Source organism: Passer domesticus, chromosome 9 (genome assembly GCF_036417665.1).
Source record: "Passer domesticus isolate bPasDom1 chromosome 9, bPasDom1.hap1, whole genome shotgun sequence".
NCBI lineage: Eukaryota > Metazoa > Chordata > Aves > Passeriformes > Passeridae > Passer > Passer domesticus.
Window position 1 is genome coordinate 41629277 of NC_087482.1, and position 8952 is coordinate 41638228.

Below are 8952 nucleotides of genomic sequence, written 5' to 3' on the forward strand. Positions count from 1 at the left end.
GAACAGAAATATCCATGAGAGTCTGGTACCAAATCACTCCATGACAGCTCCAAACATGATGCTGCATGAATGACAGAGAAGCCAAAGCTGTGAACCAAAAAGAGAGGTTTCCATGACAGAAACTGGGCAGAGAGAGACACAGAGTGGGAGGCTGGGAAAGCCCAGTAAGGAGGGAAAAGATCTCCAGTGATAAGGAGCTGAGAGGCAGCTGTAGCACCAGGGGTGTGCAGGTCAGGGAGGCCAAACTTGATAGAGAGGGGCCAGGCTGAAGGATGCTGGCTGCACACAGGCAGGGCAGGCCCCAAAACCTTTTTACCACTTACCAAACTTGATAGAGAGGGGCCAGGCTGAAGGATGCTGGCTGCACACAGGCAGGGCAGGTCCCAAAACCTTTTTACCACTTACCTGTGACTGTGGCAGAGACACCTCAAGCAAAGGAATTCACCCAGCAGTGGGAGGTGGAAGCTGAAGGGGGGTGAGATGTGCAAAGCAAAGCACCATCAGCAGCCTAAGAGGAAGCAGGAGAAGCTCCCTGAGCTGCTGCCTCCCCCAGTGCTCGCAGCCATTATTCCAGCTGACTTGCAGATACCTGATAGTTATTTCTGAAATGAAGGTGTGCTCAGATCAGGCTGTCACAGCCTGTCTGTTCAATCAGGAGTTACTTGGTCAGGTGGGGTTTTGCTGTAACATAACCACAGGATAGCAGGGCTGGAAACTGGACCTCCATTCCAGCTCCAGGGCTGGATGCTTCCTTGCCAATGAGATATTGACACATTGGGAGATAGCTGTAAAAGCTAAGGAAGATCTTGCATAAATTAACTTATGCTATTTATAGACATGGAGAGCAGCCTATCCATGGGACCATCTGCTAATCTATGTCCCATGGCAATTAAAGTCAACATTTCACTATATCTTCTCCATCAAGGGCTGAGATTATGCACTGAACTCCTTTTTTTAGTATAACACTAACCTTGCATCTGTGCTGTTTAGTGTCTCTTTCCTACTTTCCTTGGCACTTTCCATGTCCATTCTCTGAGTGCCTGCTGCAAGAAAGAAAATCTCAGAAGAATTATTTTTATTAATTTATAAGGAAGGGGAGAATGGGTTCCTCAAGTTTCTGAAGAACCTCTCTGTTTTGATAACAAGAAAACAGACATTTTGTACTAAATTAATGAATTTATGTATTTGATACAAAATGATCTTAACACAATCAAATTTTATCAATGTTTCTTGTTACAAACAAACCACACAGATTTTCAGAAGGAACTTATGATTTTGGACATTATGTTTTTAATGCTCCTACCCAAGATGCTTCCAAAAATTATCAAAAAGCTGAGAGCAGACCTCTTTTCTTCACACCATCTCATTTCCTTCAAGGAAAGCTGGAAGCCTGAAAAGTATGACATCCAAACATTCTGCTTTAATAAAAATGTAAAGACAAACTCCAACTGCAGTTACTGTACCACTTGTCCAGATTATAGATATAGAGAATTTTCTGAAGTAACTTGAAAGCTTGAGTCCTACTGCCTCATTCTCTTTTTATACACAACACATTTTTATTACTCCATGTAATTTTAATAATTTATACTGGCACCATCACTTTAGCAATTGCATTCACTACATTTAGCAATAGGAGTTTATGTAACAGCAAGGAAGAAAATACATAAGATTCGATTAGCAGGAGGGTTTGCAGAAAGGCAACCTTACAGCAGGACTGAAGGGCTCCTGCTCAGGCCAAAGATATTATTTTAAAGAAATAATTACAGAAATACCTGTTTCATGGACACCAATACATTTGGTTAATTAAAAAAAAATAATAAAGGCTTTTTTTAGCCAGTGAATTGATCAATTACACAAATAAAAACTCAAGTAATGCTCCGCCTCTGTCACAGCTGATATCACAGAAAGCTTCTCTTTTCCAGCTGTGTGGGGATGTGTGTGAGGGAGGGAAAGAAATGGAAACATTAAGCAGAGACACAACCAATCCTTGTCTCATGTTGGGCTGAAACCTCCCTGCAGTCACAAGACAATCAGAATTATGTGAGCACAGAGCTTTCCCCAGGTTGTGCAGGCTGAGCCCTCTGTGGGGATTGATCACCTCCCAAATATCCCTCCCCTCTCTCTGGTTTCCACTTTCATCACAGGATACAAAACCTGAGCTTTACATCCACAACTCTCCCCCGAAGGGTCCAAACTCCCTGCTCAAAGCCCAAAGGTTATTATGCAAAGTCCTAGAGGAGAAAACTGGTGTAATGCCTTCCCTCAGCACCTAAAAAGACATAACAGACCATTACTGGCTAGGGATATCATATACACAGAGTATACCAGGGCAGAGATGTACGTATTTGTGGAGAGGCTTTAAAGCCATTGTTGTCCATTTTTGCACATTAAAACCCACGAAGAGTTTTATTTAGAGCACTAAATCCTTTCATTTCTCTCTGGCTAGATTTTTTTACTGTTAAAATATTCATCATGCACTCCAAGAATCTCGGTGCCAAGTATTTGTTTTATTTTTTATAACCTTTTAAAAGAGTTTCTTTAAAATATCTTCAGGTGTACATATTGCTCTTAAAAAAACACTGAAAATAATGGTTAATTGTAAAACAGAAAAGAGAGAAATGAGGCATCAGGCACTGCTGAGACCTCAGTACAACAAAGGGTGGATTCCACAAAGTTCAGTGCAAAGGGCAAACAGAAAGGGCATTTTTTCAAAGTTGGAAGTTTTCAAAGTTAAATTTTTTTCAGTTTTCACATAAGTAAATGTAACTTTCTATTGCCATTGGGGGTGGGGGATGGAGGAAGGCTTCTTTAAAGGAGGTACTTGTGTCAAAGACTTACATTTACATTTCCCTTCAGATGAACAACATGTTTTGTGAGGTGGGTGTCTGGCACGGAGAAAAATCAGTATTCCCTGCCTGAAAATTCCCCTCTAACCTTGATGCCCCGGAGCTGAGGCTGAGCCCAGCTCACCCTGTAGCTTTTGGGATGGTGGCGAATCGGGCACGTTCTGCCTGGGAAGATGCTCTGGGTACAGTCTGGCAGAGCTCAGCTCACAGCCAGGGCTGTGCTGCTCCTCACCCTGCAGCCTCCCCGGCCAGGGCTGCTGCAAGTGATCAGATGCAGGCTGGCAGCTGTGAAGCTCGGTTACAAACGCCTGGGAAGAGATTACCTTCAGCTTCCAGAACATTGCTTTTCATCTGAAGAGATGCAGACGCCTCCCCGCTCCTCCCCGTGAGCCCCTGCTTTATGCACGGAGTCAACCTCATTCTCAAGACCACAGCTTGAACCCTTCTCTGCTCCCATCTGGGGTTTAACTTCTTCCACATGGAAAAAAATATATAAATTTAACTTTCCTTCTTTCTGTTTCTTCCCACAGAGGAAGGAGTCAGAGTGAGGCACAAACCTGAAAAATTATCCCACACTTTCACCAACTGCTTTGGCATCTCCTCCAGGAGCTCTCTGGCCACAACAGCATCTCCATGTGATTTCATAGAGAATTTGTGCCACTGCTTCTCTGGCCAAAGGGCTTCCATTCTGCATCTATATAAACACAGAAAGCAGAAGGTAATATTTACCAGCCATTGTCTCCCAGGAACAAGGGATGTGCTCGTACATTGTTATTCCACCTGTTTTGTTTTCCCTCCCAGACACTGAGATTAATGAAAAAAAAGGCAAGGCTGCATTTGTAGACACTGACTACACTATTACTGAGCACAGAACTTAACACTGAATGTCTGGGTCACTTAAAAGGTGGCCTGTATTAGTGAGAAAAAGAATTTGGTTTATTTATGGACAACAGAGGGACACACTGGATTCACCCTATTATAGACTTCCCAAGCAAAATGCTGCAGTTAAGGCAAAGTAAAGACATCCCACAACTGGGGAAGGAGCTTGTTCTTTTTCAGCAGATTGCTGGTTCTATGGCATATTAGGTATCATTAATGGATTAAATAACTTTTATGAAACATGACCTGCTATATCCACAAACAAGTCTCTTAACTTTACCACAATATTTCCTCCAAACTCTTTGATTTTCATTTAGTGTCTATCTAAAAGGCTAAAGACCCAGGCACTCCACTCAGTTGCACTGACATTATCTTTTAATTAGCAGAGGTCACTTAATGCTTTTAGTGCAATCAACAGTTGCTTTCTTTCCATGATCAACTACAAGAGCACCACAGTTAATGCAGACTGATTAAAACTTGAAAATCCTTTAGTGCAGAAGCATCTCAGGACAAATATAATCAAGCTGCTGCCTGTAGATCATTTTCCTTGACAGCTTTGATTGCAGCACCACCAGGAAGAACAATCCAGGAGCTGTGGGTGCAAGGCCTCTCTTGTCCATGGGTCTCACTGATAAAGCCATGGGTGAGATTAATCCCCAGGGTCATCTCCACCTGCATGTGCTGGACATCCATTGAGTGCTCCCAAAACCTTGTCTCAGTAGGGGGGAAACTAAAATAAGTGCTTGCACATGGTTGATAAATGATTAGTAAAGCTCATACTGGAGAGATTTACACAACTGCTGCTTGGCACTGCAGCTGAAAGCACACATGGAAAATAAGGACCAACCTTATTATGTCTTGCATATTGAAGTCAGACTCCCTCAAATGAAGATGAAGCTGGGATCCTGTCTGATTCCAGTGGAGAAAGACCTATTGGGTATTTGGTAGTGAGGAACTGGTCTGAAGTGAACAAGTTTTTTGGCAGTAGGGGCCATGTTCATTTCAAGAGAGTGGCAAGTCTTCTATTTCAGAGTCACCTGCCCTGTTAAGGGATTTTAAAAGCTAAAGGCAGATTGGGCTATTGTCTCCAATACTAATAATTTTGTTAATCCTTATTCTTTTGACCCATGCACAAAGAAAATTATTCCAGCAAACCAATAGTAACCGTTCCTTTTTAATCCCTGCATTATACCTGCTATGGAGGTCGCAGTCAGTAAAATGAGAAGAGCTCTTCCTATGCCAGTTACAAATTAACCAAGGTTTCTAATCTTGGTAGCTTTTCATTGCTAGACAAGGAGCATATGTCAGAAGACATATCACAAACAACAAAACCAGGATGAACCAAGCCAGAAAAAAATAGAGCAAGCATGTCCATTTAAAAAACAATTACACAGAGCTCCCTTGGAATGGCCATATACATCCCCAGACCAGCCGCTTTCATCTCCTCTGCTGCATTTAGGTTATGAAAGGATTTAGTTTCCCAAGAAAAGAATTTGAGACACAAGGAAGGCAGGGCAATTTTAAATTAAACAGCATGACTATGGTAACATCTGCAATAGATTGGATGCCCTAAACACAGTGCAGGAGAGATCTGTCGTCTTATCTACGGTTTGGTAAATAATTTCTCCTACTTCAAGGGTCATTACATCTTCAGCTCTTTCTGTCATCTGTGATTCCACTGAGGGGCTGGAGAATAAAGTCTCTACAGGTGCTTGTGGTGCAAGTGAGCAGCTATAAATAACATCCTGGAGTTCTCTGTGCAGGGTATAAAAACCTCATTCCCAGCCTGACGTGCCTTCATTAGGCACCGACTCCCACCCCACGGATCTCAGCATCTCCCAGCATTGGATTTGGCAGGTGGTCACTAAGCAGCAATATGAGCCATTAGGGAAAAGGTTTTTGTGTTCCCCCACATCCCCAAAGCTCCATAGGGCTCTCCAGAGAGAAATGGGGATTTGGGGTGGAAGGAAATCCTGCTGAGTGGAGGATTTTTTTTCATTCCCAAAAGGGTGATTCAGCATGAAATCCTCCCTCTCCAGTCCTAAAGCCTCAGGAGGGGGATGACAGAGCGAGGGGTGGGAGCACATCCCCACTGTGGGGTTGCTCTCCCACATCTCTCCCCAGCTGCCCCTGGGCATTGGCTGCAGCCAAGGGCAGCTTGAGGCTCCCTCAGAGCCACCTGAGCTGCCCCAGAGCCACACACCAGGGCTCCAGAGCAGGCTGAGGTGAGCTAAAACAAACCCCTCAGTCTGCCTGGAGACTGCTTCCATGGCTGGGAAAGAGATTTAAGGCTGGGGCTGGTGCAGCAGCATCTCCCTGCTGATCCCTGAGAGACACAAGCTTGGTGCTCTACCTGCACAAAGAGGAGTCATGGAGAAATAAAGGCAGGGGAGGGGTTCTTGTTGTAGGGGTGCTGGTTTTGGAGAGTGCCAAAAATAACAGAGTGGCCCTAATTAAAGAGAAGGGGGGGAAATCCCAACCAGATTTCATGTACAAGGTATTAAAAGTAAAAGAGTGAGGAGAAGGTGAAGGGGCAGGCAGAGCCAGACACGTAAGCAGTGCACAGAGACCTCGTGGGACAAGGTTAGGACAGAAGTGACAGCTGGTCTGAAGAAATAGCGTTTTAAGATCCAAAACTCTGTCAGGAAAATCCAACCCGTGCGGCCGATAGAGGAGTTCAATAAAAAATGGGCAGGCAGAGAAAGGACACAAGGTACATAAATACATGCTTATTCAATAAAGCAAGAAATGGAACAGCAAAATTGAGCAAACAAGGCTGCCTGGTGGTGGGAGACAGCCTGATTTATTTGCCTTGCTGAGACACAGCAGCGTGGAAAACACAGCAGGGAAACTGTGTTGTCTCGGTAGGAATTATTCAGCAAAGGAGGGTTAGGTCATGGCTAGAGCACCACAAAAAGCCTCTGCAGCCAAGTTTCCACAGGAAGAAAAATCACACAGACCATGCATAATTGATGCAGATGTACCAGGAGTGCTGAACGCTCTGGGGACGGGGAGGAAAATTATTTAAAAGGAAAAAAAAAGTCAACAAATAGTTAATAATAAAGCAGGACTGACTTCTAATTACCTGTACAGAACTGCCTACAGCCCGTGCCACGGTGACAAGCTGTTTCTTAGCAACTCAGAGGCAGCTTTTGGAAGGGCTCCTTCCAAGGAGGGAAGCTCCCACCTTCTGGGGACCAAAGTTCAGCAGCGAGCTCTGACTGCACCATTAGGATTTAGGGGCTGTGGTACATTGCAGGGATGTATTTTTACCTCCTGTAGGAGGAAAACAGGCATCCAAAATGAAAGATCTGGGAATGTGGACAGGAATCAAGCAGCCCTGTAAAGGAGGATAGTGAGCTGATGGGTTTGGCATGAGGGACACCCGGGAGCTCTGGCAGAGCAGGGGTGCAGCCTCAGCTGAGTCAGCAGCACACAGAAAAGTGCAGATTCTCAGGGCCAGATGGTTTCACCCAAAAGCTCTGCAAGGAGAGAGCAACAGAGCTGCTAGTGCAGAGATCCTTCCCCATTAACCCCCATTCTTTGAGAAATGCTCAAGACAAATCCATTTCCCAGCCAAGTGGTTTTTTTTCCTTGCCAAAAAATCTGATTGTTTTGGGAAGTCAGCAAAAGTTACACACACCTTGCTGAACAACATGTTTCTACAGAGCAAAACTGCACCTTTCTACAAGAAAATCTGAAAATAATATGGGAAACTCAAAAAAGATCACATGATCTTTAAAATAATCTGAGGCACAGGCACTGGGAAGGGTCTGTTGATGAGCCAAAATATCCAGGAGAAGGGGAATATTGCCATGGCTCAAGAACTGATTAGGAGACAGGCGTAGGTGGTTAATTTTTAAGTGGATCAAAGGCTTGCATCACCATTGATGTTTAATAAATTAATGAGATGGAAAACTACACAAAGAATAAATGTCAAATAGCAGAGAGAAGCTAGCAAAATTGCAGGGGTCCAGGAAATCTGGATGAGCAGACATAAAGAAAAATAAACACACTCAGAGCAGCCCTACTCCTCCATAGACATGAGGAGTAATTCACTGCTTCCAGTGATAATTAACAGTGAAAAAGAACAAAATTAAATGGTGCTGCTTACAACAGACCTGCCTAAAGTTTTCTCTGTGGAGTGCTGGCTGGGAGAGTGGTGAGCAGAGGTGTCCCCACCCCCTGTGCCATCAGAGCCTTCCTCCCATGCAATCTCAGTGCCACTGCAGTCCCAGGAGGGAAGAGTTGTGGGTTTCTGTGTGGGCAGTGCCAGCCACCACCCCCCACCTCAGACTGAAGGCAAAAATCCAAAGCATAACCAAAAAATAACATCCAAAAGAAGCAGCTGGGGTCTGGTTAACTCCAAGAGTAACAGAACAAACTGGAGGTTAATTGACACTTGCCCTCAAAGGGGAGAAACTTGGGATTTCTTCTCAGTAACGAGAAAAAGGAATTTTTTTTTTAAATTTAACAAAATAATTTGGGTGTCAGGAATTTAAAATTGATGGAAAGATATTCTGGGAGACACAAAAGCTGCGTGGACTGTGCTGTACTTACTTCACAACATGTCAGTGTCCAGCAGGACCTTGCCCATGGTGGGGTTTGCACCAGGACCCACACAGGATCTGCAGTTCCTTTTCTCCTCCTTCACCTAAATGTTCCAAGCACAAAATTTGATAAGGAAGTGGCTGTACTGGTGCATTCAGGAGAAGCCCTTCTCACACAGCAGTGCTCTGATGTGCATTGCAGTGCAAATATTCTCCTGAAAGACACTTTAATAAAGCGCTCTATTAAAAATAATCTGCCAGCAGAAGAGTATTGACTGTGTAAATATGATATTGGAGAGCTGGGAGAAAGTAAATATGGGAGCAAGCAAACACTGCTTTGTCAGGAGGGGGCAAACCCCCAAAGCCACAGAAATAAGCAAAATTGTTTATTATTTGCGAAACATGAGGTAAAAGTGTTTATCCAAGCACTGAGTCAGTGGGATCTGGGATGTCCTCAGCCAAGTCCTTCTTGCTGGAAACAAGCTCCTGCCTTGTTTTGTGCTTCCTCCTGCTGTCCCCACAGTGACAGCAGCATCTTCAGCTGATGGCATTGCACAAAGATAATATTAAACGCTTTCAAATCTGATCAAACGCTTTCAAATAAAATGGAACTTGCATTAAATGGCCAGAAAGCTGTCAGTTCTGGTTTTTAGTCCTGGACTCTCTCCTGAGTTCCT

The 8952-nt window shown here is 44.0% G+C and overlaps 1 long non-coding RNA gene across 1 annotated transcript; it reads right to left on the minus strand.

Moving 5' to 3' along the window:
* Positions 1 to 3077: 3077 nt before the first annotated feature.
* On the minus strand, positions 3078 to 6944 carry LOC135307393 (uncharacterized). Its single transcript, XR_010368111.1, has 3 exons — positions 6811 to 6944; positions 3404 to 3540; positions 3078 to 3317 (listed from the first exon to the last, which is right to left on the minus strand). It is a non-coding gene; the product is annotated as an uncharacterized LOC135307393 (long non-coding RNA).
* Positions 6945 to 8952: the final 2008 nt, after the last annotated feature.